Below are 19,810 nucleotides of genomic sequence, written 5' to 3' on the forward strand. Positions count from 1 at the left end.
TTCAAATCTATCTAGAGATTTTTTTTCTTCTAAGGTATGCTTGCTATCTTGTTATCATCTTTCAAATGGTAAATACACATATAATATGTATATTATATGTCTCATATAATATATACATAATATGTGTCTATTATATAATATATACATAATACGTATATATTATGAATACCTAGGCAGTTTTCCAAGGCCTGGAATGGAACCATAAGCAAAAAAACTAGGTACCCATCCTGAGTGAGCAGACAGTCTAGTGGGAGACAGGAAACATCCCAGAGCTCCACAGATCCCTCTTTGTAAAGAGAAAATCATAGACTTTAGGATCAAACCAAAATATTGTTTGGTGACTAACCTATTTTTATGGAGCCTCCGTTTTATCTGTTAGAAGGGAATGGTGACACCTATTTCTTAGGGTTAATGTATGATTTGGAGACTATGTATGCAACACATGTAATATTGGTGCCAGCATACAATGACTAATTTTAACTTTAGAGATGACTCAGAGCCCAGGGCAGCCTGTGGATTGCGGCAGGAGATACCGAGGCATTATAGAGACCTCACTAGTGGACTTCTGCTTCCTTTCATCTCCTCTTCTTAGGCAGCTCCTGCCCATATCCTCTTCACTTCAGTGCTCAGCCTACAAAGGACTTGGAAGCACTAAGCAAAACTACCTCTGGCACTTGTAAAAGATGACGGCTCTCTCTTCCCTTCAAAATAGACAATTTCTTCTCCATTTTATATTTAACATGGGAGCAGATGGTTGGTGGTGAGTGTAGCTTCATGTTTCCAGGGAACCCAGGAATGGAGGGGAGATCTCTATTCTAAGGTGTTTCCAGGTAGACCCAAGCCATGCAGTCTGTATGGGGAGAATATGAAATATGTCCATTTGGAGTGTAGTCGTGGAGGCAGCTGGCTCTTCCTCTGCTGGCTGGACAGGCCTGCACCTTCTCCTGAACTTTTCTGCTATTGGGTTACTTATTAAGTGGATTGCATGTAGAACGACAGCCCAAGGCATTCTGAGTAATAAGCGAATAATATTTCTTTTATTAGTGGTGCATGACCTTGTTTACGATACTTCATATTACAAGTCCCAAGAAAGTTTTAGTTGAAGAATCAGTATAACTGCAATAAAAAATGAAAAATTTCAAATTGCAAGGCAGGAAAAGTAAAAAAAAAAAAAAAAAAAAAAAAAAAAAAAAAAAAAAAAACCTCGGCAGCAACACAACAATATAGGTTACCTTAATGATCCAAATTCCAGGGTGCTTTTCTTTTTTTCAAACACACTGGAGAATAAACAGAAGTTTTATTTTATTACAGTAATTATAAAATATAAATTTTTCCATGCTGATATTTTCAACAAGAAATTTAACGTTTCTTTATTAACTTTAAAATACTTTCTTAGGTGTCATAACTACTTATAAGAAAACAGGTCTGCAATCCTCTTGGTTTTTATTGGTCTTCCAGTTAAACACTGAGGGTTCCTCCCTACTAAATTTAAACTTAGTGGGATTTCTGACAAATAAAATCAAATTTTCAAAAAATTTTCAGTAATGCCAGTTAGGAATTACATACTGGTTAGCAAATACCCAGCAAACTCAATTTCTACACATCTCTTTTTCACTAAAGAATTCCGTGTGAATTATACTTTTGTTCAAAGTTGGTTATATATTTTTACCTCCTATAACCTTCTATGAAAGATATTATAAAGACAAGTACTGACACTTGTTATGAACAGATGACTAAAAAGACCTGTGCTATGTTTGTTGAATACCTGTATGAGTATCCCAGTATACATTTTAAAAAAGTACACCAGGAAAATAAAATTGCGGCTTCAATCATTTGACAACATCCTTCATCCATTTGTTAATTCACCATTTATTCATTCAGCACTAATGTTTTTCATTTACATGTGCAAAGAATTATGCTAGAAACAGTGAAAGGAAGAGTTATATGCCATGGGGCCTGCTTTTTAAGAAGCTCATATTTCTGCTAAGGTAACTATGGATAACCAAACTCAATCACAGTTCAAGAGCTATGAAAGAAGTCCCACTGTTTCTATTTTATTTAAAGATTCATATACGTGGTAATGTCACCTGCAACATGAAACCAACTTCAGAGATTAAGAGAATGAGGCACAAAATTATCAAGTTCAAGTGTCTTTGGATATCCATGTTTCCTTTCCAATAATTTCTAAAATTATTTGCATTACATATGCAGAAATTAATTATCAGGAAACTATCAACAAACACAAATACTTTTTTCATTTGTATGTATTGTGTGGTGTGACTTTGCCTGGCTATTGCATTACATTGTCAATATTTTATTTTACTCCGAGGCTATGTGCATGTGGATGGCCTATTCTTTTTCATTTCCTCCATATCTAATATTCAATATTGTTTGTACAAGTAACAGCAAATAACCTTTTCCTTGCAGGAATATGTGAAAACAGATTGCTTCATTCTCTTATGCTGTAGTGTTAACAGTTAAACAGCAATTCTGTTTCTACCGAGTACAGCAAACATGGAGGTAATTTAGTGAAGGTGTCTCCCTCCTGGCAATTGCATAGGGGACCAAGCCAGGTCTCTGTCCATACTGCAGCCAGATTGAGCTTTGTAAAATGCAAAGTTGATCTTGTTACCTCACTGTTTGATATCTTTCAACGGTACCCAATTACTGTTAGGATAAAAACCAAATTATTTAACACAGCCACATGTCCTCTTTTCAGGATTGAGAGTAGTTAGGAACAATGTGGCCAGCAGGTAAGTAGTAGGTGCACTACATCATCAAGAAAAGATAAATTAAACAGGTTGGAGAGGCCGGGCGCGGTGGGTCACTCCTGTAATCCCAGCACTTTGGGAGGCCGAGGTGGGCGGATCATGAGGTCAGGAGATCGAGACCATCCTGGCTAACAGGGTGAAACCCCATCTCTACTAAAAATACAAAAAATTAGCCAAGCATGGTGGCTTGGCCTGTAGTCCCAGCTACTCAGGAGGCTGAGGCAGGAGAATCGCTTGAACCTAGGAGGTGGAGGTTGCAGTGAGCAGAGATCATGCCACTGCACTCCAAGTTGGGTGACAGAACAAGACTGTGTCAAGAAAGAAAGAAAAGGAAACAAAAGAAAGGGAGAAAAGAGATAAGAAAAGAAAAGAAAGAGGGAGGGAGGAAGGAAGGAAGGAAGGAAAAGAAAAGAAGCAGGTTGGAGAGATGGAGAACAATACACTGGAGAACAATTCACTAGAGAACACGTTTGAAGTTTAGGAAGGACACGCACAGCACATTTTTCATGAAGGAATGAATAATTATTCTGACAGTGTCCCTGGAACTGAGCAAGGAGAGCCAATCACAAATGGCAGAAGTACAGATGGAAAGTCCTACCAGACCTTTGTCTGGGTCACAGCAAAACAATAGTCAAGTTGCTAAAGTATTCAAGAACCTCTTTCATAGCTTTCCCACATACGCACATTCTTTATAAGAAAGCCAAAGCACTAGTCTTTCATCAAGAACATTTCTGATCAATCTGTTTCTTCATGCTCTGTTCCTGAACGCTCTCTGCATTTATGTTTTCATCTCCTTCACTTTCTTATTCAAGGCAAAAATCAATTCTGGTGAACTCCACATATTTCTTAGGCTATATAGTCACTCTTTCTAAAAAAATGAATTGGTCTATCTATGAATAGCTTTCTGTTACTTCCACATATGAGGTTACCTTTCTTTTCCTTTTCAATGTTAAAACCAGAGTGATTCCATTTATTACCCTTTGCGGAGTTTCAGTCTTTCTGTAATATCCACTGTAGCCAGAAGATGTCAGTCATGCAACTCAAACCGACTCTTTGCTCCTCTCCCGGAGTAGCTCAAAAGCAAATAGCCTAAAATTAAGTATAAGGATGAAGACCTTTGAAATCCTCTAAAATTCCAAACAATAGGTATACAATTCTACGCACTTAAATATTCTTTATGACACTTAATTTTGTCTATTTGGGGTTTAAAGAGATATAATCAGTAAGCAGTTGCTGTTCACAGGTCTTTTCTAAATAGCTGGAACCAAATCAGTGTTGAGATAAAGGAATCATAGAACTGTGAAGTTGGAAGGGCCTTGAAGTTCCTGTAGCTTAATCTGCTACCCTCCTACGTAAATTTCTTTTATACTGGAACAGAATAGGGATTTCTTAGTACAACCTAACTTCTGTATTCACACATTCACTTATTCATCAAAATTTTATTGAACATGTTCTGTGAGCTCAGCAATGAGATAATTACTAAAGATACAAAAGTAAAAGTGACGAAGTAGACATAATCCTTGCTGGCTGTTATGGATTGAATTGTGGACCCCTCCTCTGCAAAGATATTTATTATTTATTTATTTATTTATTTATTTATTTATTTATTTTTTGAGACGGAGTCTTGCTCTGTCACCCAGGCTGGAGTGCAGTGGCGCGATCTCAGCTCACTGCAAGCTCCGCCTCTCTGCAAAGATACTGAAGTCCTGGTATCTCAGAACGTGAACTTATTCGGAAATACAATCATTGCAGACATAAAGTTATTTAAGATTATACTGGAGTAGGGTGGACCCTTATACTGGAGTAGGATGGGCTTATACTGGAGTAGAGTGGGTCCTTAATGCAATATGATTGGCATCTTCATAAGAGAAAGATATACAGGGAGAAGATGGCCAGGTGGCGACAGAGGCTGAGACTGAGGTGATGCATCTGTAAACCAACATTAGGAGCTATAATTGGAGAGGCAACAAAAGCTTCTCCCCTATATTTTTCAGAGTGGGGTATAGCCTTGCTGACATCTTGATTTCAGACTTCTAGTCTTCAGAATTGAAGGAATACATTTCCGTTGTTTTAAGCCAACCAGTTAGTGATACTTTGTTATGACAGCTCTAGGAAACTAACACAGCCCCAAAAGGATTGTACAAGACAAACAGGCAAATCTAATACAGTGTGATAAGTGCTATTATACATATGGGGTATGATGGGAATATATGATAGAAATGTCCATGGGTGTATATCAGAAGAAAGATGTCTGAAGGAAGCAACCTCCATCCCAAAAACAAACAAAAAGAGATGGCAAAGAAATGCCAAGTAAATTATTGGGAAGCAGTAGGATTATTTCCAAATGGAGAATAGCACCTAATTCTCTCATCTACCTACAGCCTTCATTGCCCAGCTCAAACTTTGGTCAACAATCAAAACATTAGTAGAGATGAATCCCAACCCAGATGTTCTGAGACTTTGATTGTATCAAACTTTATTTGTAATAATGTTTTTTTTTTACATTACATCACTAAGAGAAAAAAACAAACCTTTTTTTGAAACCTTTAGTGACTAGAGAAACCAATTTGTACTAGAACCCTTACAATTCCACTAAGCCTTCATGTTAACCCTCTCTTCTTCCTGCCAAACCCTGCCCTTTGCTCCTACCCTGTCAGTGCTCTGGGTTTCCTGTATTCTCTTGGCTTTTGCTCTGCATCTGATTTGGCTGAATCTCTGCCAATCACCCTCCAGTACTTCCTAATTGAACAGGAGTTTTCTAGAACCTCTCATGTGCTCACCAGAGTTTTATTCACCATTGCCCTTTTCTTGCTCCAAGATCACCATCTTCTCTCTACAACTCTAAGTCTCTCTGGGGCTTCCCATCACACTTGCTACCCCTGCTGTTCTTATGAAACTCCTCAGAATGCTGAGCTGAGGAAAGTACACAGTGTAGGGCTGACCCGGGCAGGGCTCTCCAGTGCATCTCTCAGAGCCCTTCCCTTCAGCATCTTTCTTAAGCACTGAGGGAGGGAACATGTCCGCTAGCTCTCCCTTGGAGTGGGCCACTCAATTATTTAGGTCACTAATTTTAATGCTTACTATGGTAGACAGTATTGCCCACAGTTGGAGAAATCTTGGTCAAAATGTGATTTGGGTTGGGGAGTTGATTGAAGGTGCTTAAATCTTCTTTTGCAGAACTTCTCATAGCATGAAGTGACCCTCAGAGAAACTGGGAAAGTGCAAACCAGGCCTGGCTTCCTTGGCCCTGTATAAATGCAGCCACACTAAATTATAGACATCCTGCTGCTTCTTCTCAGCTGACCCAGAAATTGAAAGATACCGATACAGGATTTGTTATAGGACTTAATTCTAATGTTGATAAAACAAGAACAATGGCTAAGTGATCAGTAAACTCAAAGTAATATTAGGCATCCATATGAAAAGTAATCATATGAAGACTTTATAGCAACCTAGAAAATATTTTTGCTATAAAACTAAAGGAAAAAAGTAGAATACAACATTGGCATACAGCTAAGATTAAAAAAAGAGTGAAATATTTTGATCATACAAATAGTATAAATCATAGCTTTCACTTTTTAAAAATACCATCGAAAATTATGTATAATCCTTTCCTAAAATTCCTTTTATAATCCTAAAATGAAGCATCAAATATTTTCATTTTTTTCTTGTCATTTTTGGCCCATTATGTGCTTGCCAAATTCTCTTTTGCTACTTTGCCTTTAGACAAGCTGTTCCATGTCCTTGGAATACATTTTATTATATTCTCTAAGCAGAACATTAATTCATTTAATCATTTGGCATTAAATCATTTAAATCATTTAATCATTAATTTAATCATTTAATTTAATCATTTAATCATTTAATTAAATCATTAATTTAATCATTTAATCATTAAATCATTGGCATATATATATGCCAAATGGTGTGTGTGTATATATATATACATATATGTATATGTATATATATATGTATATATATATACACACACATATTATATATAGGTATATATATACACATACACATATTATATATAGGTATATATATTTTTATATATAATAGGTATATATAGATATATACCTATTAGAGGTCCTATAACATATAAAAGAATATAGTTATAAAATATTTAGAGGAGCATTTACTCCTTCAAGATCCTCTCATCAAGACAAATTTCAAGGGGAATTCCCTTTGTAATGCCTTCTTAGTCCCCTTTGTATTTAATTTGCCATTTCCTTCTCTGTACACACCACTTTAAAAGCATCTATCAAATTACATTGTTAACAAGTGTTTATTGCATTTCTCCTTAGCCAGACTCAGGATATTGAAAAAAAAAACCACATTGTCTTATTTCTTGTTGTAAGCCTTTAGCCTAAAAATGTACCTAGTTTATGACAGATGTGGGTGACAGAAAATGGAGAGACAGAAAAAAGAAGGGCAGAAAGGAGATAAGAAGGACATAAGAGATTGGTGCTAAAAGGAAATAAATGATTTCAACATATGCAGATACAGTCTGACTACAGCACAGGGAAAACCAGCTTCAGTCATACAAAAAACAATGCTACTAGGCTTGCAAGGGGGTGACATCCATGCCCTTGGATTCATTAACTTGGTGCTTGTTAAACTGAACAGCCAACCCTATTGACCTACATTGTCAACTGTATTTATTTTATGATTCATCTTTAGCCAAAACAATACAAGTAGTGGAGCATCATTATGAGGATTTAATTACCTCTAATGATTAGTAAGAGAGATGTTTTGAAGATAACTTTCGCCTCTTAGAATAATAAATTGCAGATTTTTTTTCCTATTAGTTTGTAGCAGGTAGACAAAATGGTGGTTTTTTACTATGATGTAACAACAAACTCTGATTTTAGTAACTATTGATTTAACAGGATTGCATGCACAGGGAAAAATACATATACATAATGTCTCTTTCTCTCCCTCTTTCCTTCCTTCCCTTTCCATCCTCTTTCACTCATCCCCCTCTCACATACACACCTTACCTCAGTGACGGAGGAAAAATTACTCTGTCAGGCTTCCCAAGAAGTCCGTAATGAGAATTCAATATCCCTTCCACAGCAAATGTGTACACACACATTTATATATTCATAATTCACTAAAGGGTTTCTCACAAGTTTACACTAGAGGAAGGTTTACATTGTCTATCCCTTTGTTAAAAGCAGTATTGCTTTGTCCTTACCTATGACAATGATTTGATTTTAGCAGTAAAAACAGTATTTAGAGACTCTTCTTACGGAAATTAGACATGTAAAGGTCTCATGATTTTAGTCTTTGAATTTGTGTGGAGGGTCAAGCATTCATTCATCCATCCATTCATTCAGTTATTCATGAAACAAACATTTGTTGAATGTCAATGTACATGGCTGGGACTAGGATAGGGCACACAGATGCAAATATTAATGAGATCAGATCACTTGCTCCTAAGAATCTCACAGTTGAGAAGAAAAGACAAATAAGTAAAATCAACACGTAATTAGAAAAAGAGAAGCACATATAGGATGGCATAGAAGAGGGAACAATGAAGCGTTTAATTCTGCTTTTGGGGATCAAAGAAGGCATTGGTGAAACTTACCTGTTAAATCCAGATCCCAAACATAATAAATTCATGGTGAGATTCAGCAGGTGCCTCATGAACTGCCTACTTTGAGAGTTGGAAGGGCAAAGATCTCTTTATGTGTAAGTGTGTTTAGTGTGGTGACAAATGTGAAAATTGGGCCTAGGTTTCCAGGAAATACCCCAGAGATGAAAAAGTTAAGCCAAGATTTTTTTTCATCGAAATGATACAGAAATAATTTGCAATAAGGATCCAAAAAAAGTGGAAAACAGTGAAGAAATATGATCGTAGACCCAATGTCTAGAATAGTTTGTGGATGATGATATATGAGTGAGGGCCAACCAGACTCTGAACTAATTTTCTGCAAGCCCATCCTTATATGTGTAATTGGAGCAGCCCAGAATGCAGCCTGATCTAGAAACACACCAGAGACCACCATTTCAGGGCCTCATGCAGCTAGTCAAGCTTAAGGTAATACCATATAGACTGAATGCCAATGGATCATACAGACTATTGAGGCTGGAACAGGCTCCTCATCCATCACTCTCAATTCTATCATGCAATAACAACTTCAGAGAAGTGCATTCATACATTTATTACTATGAAACTAGAATAAGATTAGTTCTCCAGATTTCTGGGAGGATCATGCTAAAAGGTACTTAGACATTCTTAGGGATTATCCTGCAGTGCATTATGAGGAGTGTGTGTGTGTGTGTGTGTGTGTGTGTGTTTCCAGGAGTCAAGGGAGGAACTAGCCAAAGAAACATTCTAGAATTAGCTAAAGTAAAAAGTTGGGGAAGCGGGTGCATATTACAGGAGTACAAAGTAATCTAATAGAATGCAAGGGCAAAAATCTTGCTCAGCCTCATGAAAAGACTAGAACCACCAGAAGATCCCATCATCTCTTCTCATTGTGGCTTTCTCCCAATCTTTTTCATTCTTTATGATCAGTACAGAAACTGACTTTCTCTTCTTTCCAATCTATTGTCATCAAATTGCCCTCAGGGCTTATGAATCTCTCAGCGACTTTTACAAATCCCTGGGGAACAGATTAATTCATTCTAAATTCAGAGGTCCAAACCTGGTACATGCAGCCTACTTCACATGGATTAGGTTATGCAGTTTTGAAAAAAAGAGGTTGGATGTAAACATGGTTATGACCTCTTTATCTTTTCCCAGACTATCCATACTCTTTTAAACACATGGAATAAATATCAAAAAACTCAATAATGACATTTCTATTATTAATCAGAGAGAAAATTTCTGTTTGTTTCAATCAGGTAATGGAAATGATTTGGAAAGCATCCACAGGTCAGACAAATTTAGTATCAGTTTTATTATGGAACTTGGGAACAAACCAATCTCAAAACTGAAAATTTAAAAATATATGTTTACAACCAAAATATGTGTGAGAAAACATGATTTAACAAGATGATATTGATTCCTGTGATATTGCATATTGCTACAATGATAGATAACTCTAATAACATTTATTTATGCATGCATGCATTCATCCCCTTCTTATCTATTGAGTCCATTGTTGCATTTCATACCCTCTGCTAAGTGCTAGATATACAATGAGGAACAAATTAGAAATCTTGGTCTTACGGTGAAGATGAAGGGAAATCTAATTTATCAGATAACTTTTCTCTAGGAGCTTTAAGGTTTTTCTCTTTATTTTGATATTAATTTTAGCCATTTAAATGGCTAGTAGGGGTATTTCATTTTTGTTTTAATTTGCATTTATCTGATGACTAATGATGTTGTGTACAAATGCTCACTGGCCATTTGTGCATTTGCGAATTGCCTGCTGTCTTCTTATTAATGGCTTGCAAAGGTTTTAAAAGTATAGTCTGTGATTCATTAATCTTCATGAATGTGTGAGGTTCATTTTTTTCCATATGAATATCCACATGTTCTAGCATCATTTGTTGAAGAACCTATACTTTCTCAATTAAAATAGCTAAACAGTTTTATAAAAAATAAATTGACCATATATTTTGGGTCTGTATCTAGACTTTCTATTCTATTTCTTTGATCTGTAAGTGCATTCTTCTACCAACAGCTCTCTGTTTTAATTACTGTTGCTTTGTAGTACGAGTCCTCTCATTTTTTTTTCTTTTTCAAAATTATCTTGGCTGTGTAGACTCCTTTGCATTTCCAAATGAACTTTAGAATCAGCTTGCCATTTTTGAACTAAAAAGGGACTCATGGGATTTTGATTAGAATTGCATTTAATATATAGATTAATTTGGGGGAAATGTATGTTATATCTTCTCATTTATGTAGGTATCCTTTAATTTCACTCAGCAATATTTTGTAGTTTGGAATATCCAGGCTATGCATATATTTTGTTAAATTTATCTGAACTTCATAATAACCTCAATAAAACAAAACTCACAATGGACAACAAACTAACCATATCCTTCTCTCTACCTGGTTATGGCTAACTTTAGAACAATCTTTACCCTTGTTCTTACTTCTCTTTCTAGTTCTTAACTGACTGAAGCATAATATTCACAAACAAAAATAATTTAAGCTGTATGATTTTTGCTGTTTGACCTTTCACATATGAAAATCTTCAACTGGTCATAGTTAAACAGAACTTGGAGAGTCAGACTTGTGCAGAAATGTATAAATGAGTACTTATACAATTATATCTCACGTCATTTGGACTCTATTTCACTCTCCCATGTATAATTCTGTGGGAAACAGCATGGAATCTAGGAAGAAATTTTGCACCAAGAAATAAGAGGACCTAATTTCTACCCTTGTATTTTGTTGTTTACTATTCACATAATCTTCAGAAAACTACTTATGCTTTTTAGGCTTTTGTTTCTTCATCTCAAATAAGTAATAATAATATATCTTGTCCACAAAGGCAGGAGACTGTACACAATGACTTCTTGGTGGTATTTTTCAGTTCTACAACTCAGAAGACGATGTCAGTGACTTACAGCAAGGAAATTTTTCAGTTTTTAAAAATTGAAATAAGTTACCCCTTGACACTTTATTTATGCTTATATTTGCAATGTACTATAATTAGTTTGGCTTGTGTTGAGGACTCATATTAGGTACTTAGTAAATGTTGCTGAATCAGATTGCATTTCTAGGTCATACAAGGTAAGACTTAGTTTAACAGCCTTTAGGACTGATGATTCAGAAATATAGTTCAATTTTGCCCTTCATCCTTGTGTGACAAACACATTTAGTCCTGACCATTGGACTGGTAGGAAGTAATTTCAGTGAGGCTGTAAAATTTAAGATTTATTCTGGTGTGATTACACATTTTATGCCCCATGACGCACCATTTAATAACAGTGTGCTTGATCAAAAACCAGCCTTCTAGTCTGTTTACCCATGTTGCTGTTACTGAGAGATGATTGTGGGTTTTTTGGTCTACACTATGGAGATATCTATGGAGATATTTTAGTTGTGTCAAAATGAATAAAAATCTGTAAATACCATAAGCATTTGGCTATTTAGTTAATGTGATGGAATTGGGGAAAAGCAGACAGTCTGAGATTTGTGAGCCATTCAGTCTTGAAAGACGCTTCCTTCCAGAGTGTTTAAGGTCATGACCTAAGTTTGTTGGAATTTCAGAAACCCATAATAATAATTCAGTGGTCTTGTCAGTTCAAAATTTCTAGACAAGTCATTGATTGATATATCTCAGATTTTGGTGAGTCAAGGAGTAGCTTTATGCTACATTTATTCTTTGTTACACCAAGACTTAAGAGTAATGTCCCTTCCCTCAAAATGGATTTTAGGTAGCAGTTGACTTTCCAGCTCTAAACTAAAGTTATTTTTCCCCTTCACTTGGTGAATATCTGTCAATAAAGAGAGAATAGTGCTGTTGATTTATGGTCAAGCTCTTCTGGAATGATTTCCTCAACAAATAAAGAAATGAAGCATAGACAGTCTAAAGTAGATACAAGTGCCTCAGCACCCAAGTTCTATGTAATGTTTTCCTTATTGTCATCAGCAACCAGTTCTTGTGCTTCTGCTCTTTCTTCTCAGGCATTCATTCACTTCATTCAACAAACTTACAAGGTGCCAGGAACTGACTAGGCACTGGACATACAGCTTTGAACAAAAGAGGTTTAGTTTGCCCCACGTCCACTTTGGTTTGTTTTAGTCATGACAAGGCTTCATGTTTGACTGCTTACTCTATTCTTCTAAAGTAAAACCATCCTTTCTCATGATGTATTTGACCTGACCATTGAATCCCATGGTTATATACTGGAAGGTTTTGTAACCTGAAAATCAGATTTCTGTGTCTTACAGAATCCAGATTCACATTACATTGTTTAACATATTTATTTTAAATTTTTAGATCTTTGGTTTTCAAACATTTGTATTATTGATTACAATAACTGGCTTTATAGAATATTTCTGAGCTGCTGTGTTTCCCTAATCCTGTATGCCAAAATGTCAATTGCAGTAAGTTTTTATGTTTGGTACATACATTTTTAAATAGTACTTAGAGAGTTCTTTTGGTGGGTCTATTCTAATGTTCTCTCTCTGTGTATACATATGTGTGTGTGTGTGTGCATATACACACATAAACACATACACATATATACATACATAAACACATTATACATAAACACATGTAAATATGTGTATATCTATGTAAATCTATACATGTTTGCATGTCTATCTGATATGAGAGGGCATACTGGCTTTGCAATTTACAAATTCTATGCTTTTGTGCAGGTCATTTCACTTCTTGTTTTTCTCATATGCATAAATAGTGTAGTAGGGTGGTAAAATCTATTTCATAGAGTTAGCTGGATCTTAACATATATTAGCCATTATTTTGTTCATTTTTATTATTATCATCAAGTTTGGCAATCTCTACCTTGGTTGAGTATTTTTAAAATGCATCATTACACTTTAGACCAAAGTTCCCACAAATATTCAGGAGAACTTTGAAAAGAATTAACTCCATCCAGAGTCTTTTCCCATCTTTTCAATGACAATCAAACCCATATCTCAGAATTTTGCCTCTATTATTATTGGCTCATAACCTTCACACAAGTTTAAATATTTTTCTAGAATATGGCTCTCATTTTCACAGTAAAAAGCCTAGTCCTGTGTGAAAAACAGACACTATGCTAAGATTTATACAATTTTGTGGTTCCTCAGAAGAGCCTTCAAGGATATGAGATGGGAATATTGTGTCTATGAAAGAATGTAGAATTCATACAGACATTACATATTTAAGTAAGACTGTAATATAGTAAGCAGCAGAGTCAGGAATCTAACCTGTGTTTGTCTGAACTCGAGACCTACTCTCCCTTATATTGTGCTACCCATGGAACCTCCATGTAAAGGCACTCCTACTTGCATTAAATCTGTTGACTTTAAGGAAAGGTTGGCAATATCCTTGCTTCCTACTGTCTCATTCAAAGCCATTAGATTTTTACATTGGTTCCACCATGCCTACTTCGAAGACCACATATTAACTTTGTTTGTTTGTTTTTGAGACAGAGTCTCGCTCTTTTGCCCAGGCTAAAGTGCAGTGGTGATATCTTGGCTCAGATCCTGGGTTCAAGTGATTCTCCTTCCTCAGCCTCCCCAGTAGCTGGGATTATAGGCACCCACTACCACACCAAGCTAATTTTTGTGTTTTTAGTAGACATGGGGTTTCACCATGTTAGCCAGGCTGGTCTTGAACTCCTGACGTCAAGTGATCTGCCCACCTCAGCGTCCCAAAATGCTAGGATTACAGGTGTGAGCCACCACACTCGGACTTAACTTTTAAAAGTCATAATTCCACCAATTTCCAGGTGCCCACCCAGTATGTATAAATTATTTATGCCAGGACCACAGTTCTCTTTTCTACTTCATAATCTTCTAGATGCTTAAGTAACTTCATTCTTCAAATGGACAACCATTTATATACTATGGACTCATAATGCTTTTACCTTCTCTTCATTCCACTTTAGCAATGAATCCACAGTTATGTCCTAAACAATGTCATCACTTTTCATCCGTTTTTCACATCTGATATCTTGAAACTTGAAATGTGTCTCTCTGACTATAATTTTCTTCCACATTTTCTTACTTCTAAGCAATATGCATTATACTTCTAATATTTCCATATCTCATTATTCTCTCAAATTATTGAGGCTTTGCTTTCCTCCTTATCCAGGCTGGAATACATGGTTCACTGATTTATCTTTATTTCACAAGCCTCTAGGATTTTGTTACACCTCCATATTTTATTTTAATCACTTTGTCAATTTCTAGACCTAGACAAATCAGCTGCCCATTTTCTCTAGGCCTTTTGTTAAGCTGTGGAATTGTGCCAAATAACATCACATAATTTTCATGATTAGATCCATTACCAATGAATGAAATCCAAATACTGACATGCCTTTAATATTGCTTTATAAATCCATTTATTCAATCTGACTTAAAGCTTCATTGAGCACTTCTCAAGCTGTCTCCTGCAAGATATTAGTATGTGTTTCTCTATATAGAAGCTCTAAAGTAAAATAATTTGGAAATGCTACATATTATATCTAATTCTTATAGATTCACAATTTTCATTTGCATATTCAAGGCTCTGAGAACTACTACAGCAAACATAAAACTTCACATAACATAAAACTTCACAAATTTATTTGACTTTGAAATCCTTTATTCATTTATTAATTTGTAGGAATCATAACATCTCAGTCAATACATTTTAGGAAATGCCGTACTATATCAAGGGTGAGGTCCTTGCCTGGTTAGTTCACCACTGTATTCTCAACAGTTAGAAAGATGCCCGTCTCAGTAGGCTCTCACACAGTTACAAATATTGGATGAATAAATAAATGAAATAACTGAAGCACTTTCTGTGACTTTTTCCTGATCTTTTCAATTTTATTAACCACACTACTGCACCCTCATCAAGTGAAGCTGGACATGACTTTGTTTTCCTATCACCTCAACATCTTTTCAAAACATTGAATATTTTTTCATAATTCCCATCTCAGAAATATGTTTGAGTTTTCATGCTTAATAATAAATACAGATGCTTAGGAGACATAGCTAGATGTCAATCTCTTTCAGATATTTCATTTAATCTCTTAATCCTGTAAAATAAGTAAAATGTTCTCTTTATGTAGGTGATAAAATTAAAACTCATACACACCACAGTTAGAATTTAAACCCAGAGCTGTTGATCTCCAAGGCATAGCTTCTTTCCCAGCCCCATTGTTAACCCCCACTTTCCAAAGATAATAATCTCATTTTGTTAGATTCCATACTAGGTACAGCTTATGTAACAACTATATCTACTAGTCCTTGAGCCCCACATGAGATTATAGCCCCGGCTAATACCTTAATTTCAGCCTGGTGAAACCCTGTGCAGAAAACTCAACTAACATATTCCTAAACCTTTTGCTTCCTGAGACTGTGAGATAATAAAAGGGCATTGTCTTAAGATGCTAAGTTTGGGGGAGGAGCCAAGATGGCCGAATAGGAACAGCTCCGGTCTACAGCTCCCAGCGTGAGCGATGCAGAAGACGGGTGATTTCTGCATTTCCATCTGAGGTACCGGGTTCATCTCACTAGGGAGTGCCAGACGGTGGACGCAGAACAGTGGGTGCAGTGCACCGTGCACCAACCGAAGCAGGGTGAGGCATTGCCTCACTCGGGAAGTGCAAGGGGTCAGGGAGTTCCCTTTCCTGGTCAAGGAAAGCGGTGACAGACGGCACCTGGAAAATCGGGCCACTCCCACCCGCATACTGCGCTTTTCCAGTGGGCTTAGGAAACGGCACACCAGGAAATTATATCCCACACATGGCTCAGAGGGTCCTACGCCCACGGAATCTCACTGATTGCTAGCACAGCAGTCTCAGATCAAACTGCAAGGCGGCAGTGAGGCTGGGGGAGGGGCACCTGCCATTGCCCAGGCTCACTTAGGTAAACAAAGGAGCTGGGAAGCTCGAACTGGGTGGAGCCCACCACAGCTCAAGGAGGCCTGCCTGCCTCTGTAGGCTCCACCTCTGGGGGCAGGGCACAGACAAACAAAAAGACAGCAGTAACCTCTGCAGACTTAAATGTCCCTGTCTGACAGTTTTGAGGAGAGCAGTGGTTCTCCCAGCAGGCAGCTGGAGATCTCAGAACAGGCAGACTGCCTCCTCAAGTGGGTCCCTGACCCCTGACCCCCGAGCAGCCTAACTGGGAGGCACCCCCCAGTAGGGGCAGACTGACACCTCACACAGCCAGGTACTCCTCTGAGACAAAACTTCTAGAGGAATGATCAGACAGCAGCATTTGCGGATCATGAAAATCTGTGGTTCTGCGGCCACTGCTGCTGATACCCAGGCAAACAGGGTCTGGAGTGGACCTCTAGCAAACTCCAACAGACCTGCAGCTGAGCGTCCTGTCTGTTAGAAGGAAAACTAACAAACAGAAAGGACATCCACACCAAAAACCCATCTGTACATCACCATCATCAAAGACCAAAAGTAGATAAAACCACAAAGATGGGGAAAAAACAGAGCAGAAAAACTGGAAACTCTAAAAAGCAGAGTGCCTCTGCTCCTCCAAAGGAACGGAGTTCCTCACCAGCAACGGAACAAAGCTGGACAGAGAATGACTTTGATGAGCTGAGAGAAGAAGGCTTCAGATGATCAAACTACTCCAAGCTACAGGAGGAAATTCAAACCAAAGGCAAAGAAGTTGAAAACTTTGAAAAAAATTTAGACGAATGTATAACTAGAATAACCAATACAGAGAAGTGCTTAAAGGAGCTGATGGAGCTGAAAGCCAAGGCTCGAGAACTACGTGAAGAATGCAGAAGCCTCAGGAGCTGATGCGATCAACTGGAAGAAAGGGTATCAGTGATGGAAGATGAAATGAATGAAGCGAGAAGGGAAGTTTAGAGAAAAAAGAATAAAAAGAAACGAACAAAGCCTCCAAGAAATATGGGACTATGTGAAAAGACCAAATCTACGTCTGATTGGTGTACCTGAAAGTGACAGGGAGAATGGAACAAAGTTGGAAAACACTCTGCAGGATATTATCCAGGAGAACTTCCCCAATCTAGCAAGGCAGGCCAACATTCAGATTCAGGAAATACAGAGAATGCCACAAAGATACTCCTCCAGAAGAGCAACTCCAAGACACATAATTGTCAGATTCACCAAAGTTGAAATGAAGGAAAAAATGTAAAGGGCAGCCAGAGAGAAAGGTCGGGTTACCCACAAAGGGAAGCCCATCAGACTAACAGCGGATCTCTCGGCAGAAACTCTACAAGCCAGAAGACAGTGGGGGCCAATATTCAACATTCCTAAATAAAAGAATTTTCAACCCAGAATTTCATATCCAGCCAAACTAAGCTTCATAAGTGAAGGAGAAATAAAATACTTTACAGACAAGCAAATGCTGAGAGATTTTGTCACCACCAGGCCTGCCCTAAAAGAGCTCCTGAAGGAAGTACTAAACATGGAAAGGCACAACTGGTACCAGCCGCTGCAAAATCATGCCAAAATGTAAAGACCTTCGAGACTAGGAAGAAACTGCATCAACTAACGAGCAAAATAACCAGCTAACATCATAATGACAGGATCAAACTCACACATAACAATATTAACTTTAAATGTAAATGGACTAAATGCTCCAATTAAAAGACACAGACTGGCAAATTGGATAAAGAATCAAGACCCATCAGTGTGCTTTATTCAGGAAACCCATCTCATGTGCAGAGACACACATAGGCTCAAACTAAAAGGATGGAGGAAGATCTACCAAGCAAACGGAAAACAAAAAAAGGCAGGGGTTGCAATCCTAGCCTCTGACAAAACAGACTTTAAACCAACAAACATCAAAAGAGACGAAGAAGGCCATTACATAATGGTAAAGGGATCAATTCAACAAGAAGAGCTAACTATCCTAAATATATATGCACCCAATACAGGAGCACCCAGATTCATAAAGCAAGTCCTGAGTGACCTACAAAGAGACTTAGACTCCCACACATTAATAATGGGAGACTTTAACACCCCACTGTCAACATTAGACAGACCAACGAGGCAGAAATTTAACAAGGATACCCAGGAATTGAACTCAGCTCTGCACCAAGCAGACCTAATAGACATCTACAGAACTCTCCACCCCAAATCAACAGAATACACATTTTTTTCAGCACCACACCACACCTATTCCAAAATTGACCACATAGTTGGAAGTAAAGCTCTCCTCAGCAAATGTAAAAGAACAGAAATTATAACAAACTATCTCTCAGACCACAGCGCAATCAAACTGGAACTCAGGATTAAGAAACTCACTCAAAATCGCTCAACTACATGGAAACTGAACAACCTGCTCCTGAATGACTACTGGGGACATAACGAAATGAAGGCAGAAATAAAGATGTTCTTTGAAACCAATGAGAACTAAGACACAACATACCAGAATCCCTGGGACACATTCAAAGCAGTGTGCAGAGGGAAATTTATAGCACTAAATGCCCACAAGAGAAAGCAGGAAAGATCCAAAATTGACTCCCTAACATCACAATTAAAAGAACTAGAAAAGCAAGAGCAAACACATTCGAAAGCTAGCAGAAGGCAAGAAATAACTAAAATCAGAGCAGAACTGAAGGAAATAGAGACACAAAAAACCCTTCAAAAAATTAATGAATCCAGGAGCTGGTTTTTTGAAAGGATCAACAAAATTGATAGACCACTAGCAAGACTAATAAAGAAAAAAAGAGAGAAGAATCAAATAGACACAATAAAAAATGATAAAGGGGATATCACCACCGATCTCACAGAAATACAAACTACCATCAGAGAATACTACAAATACCTCTAAGCAAATAAACTAGAAAATCTAGAAGACATGGACAAATTCCTCGACACATACATTCTCCCAAGACTAAACCAGGAAGAAGTTGAATCTCTGAATAGACCAATAACAGGCTCTGAAGTTGTGGCAATAATCAATAGCTTACCAACCAAAAAGAGTCCAGGACCAGATGGCTTCACAGCCAAATTCTACCAGAGGTACAAGGAGGAACTGGTACCATTCCTTCTGAAACTATTCCAATAAATAGAAAAAAGAGGGAATCATCCCTAACTCATTTTATGAGGCCAGCATCATCCTGATACCAAAGCTGAGCAGAGACACAACCAAAAAAGAGAATTTTAGACCAATATCCTTGATGAACATTGATGCAAAAATCCTTAATAAAATACTGGCAAACTGAATCCAGCAGCACATCAAAAAGCTTATCCACCATGATCAAGTGGGCTTCATCCCTCGGATACAAGGCTGGTTCAATATACGCAAATCAATAAATGTAATCCAGCATATAAACAGAACCAAAGACAAAAACCACATGATTATCTCAATAGATGCAGAAAAGGCCTTTGACAAAATTCAACAACCCTTCATGCTAAAAACTCTCAAAAAATTAGGTATTGATGGGACGTATCTCAAAATAATAAGAGCTATC

At 37.3% G+C, this 19,810-nt stretch overlaps 1 long non-coding RNA gene across 2 annotated transcripts in view; it reads right to left on the reverse strand.

The window, feature by feature from the left end:
- LOC129524342 (uncharacterized) overlaps positions 1–19,810 on the reverse strand; it is a 50,464-nt gene that overhangs the window by 16,430 nt on the left and 14,224 nt on the right. Inside the window, exons 2-4 of one of the 2 annotated variants that reach the window (XR_010134891.1) lie at positions 3,749–3,860; positions 1,233–1,277; positions 1,015–1,116 (exon numbers count right to left, since the gene is read on the reverse strand). This is a non-coding gene — a long non-coding RNA (uncharacterized lncRNA). Of the gene's footprint in view, positions 1–1,014; positions 1,117–1,232; positions 1,278–3,748; positions 3,861–19,810 lie in introns of those variants that run through there. The other variant, XR_010134890.1, reaches the window with a different exon arrangement.

This window comes from Gorilla gorilla, chromosome 7, assembly GCF_029281585.2.
Source record: "Gorilla gorilla gorilla isolate KB3781 chromosome 7, NHGRI_mGorGor1-v2.1_pri, whole genome shotgun sequence".
NCBI lineage: Eukaryota > Metazoa > Chordata > Mammalia > Primates > Hominidae > Gorilla > Gorilla gorilla.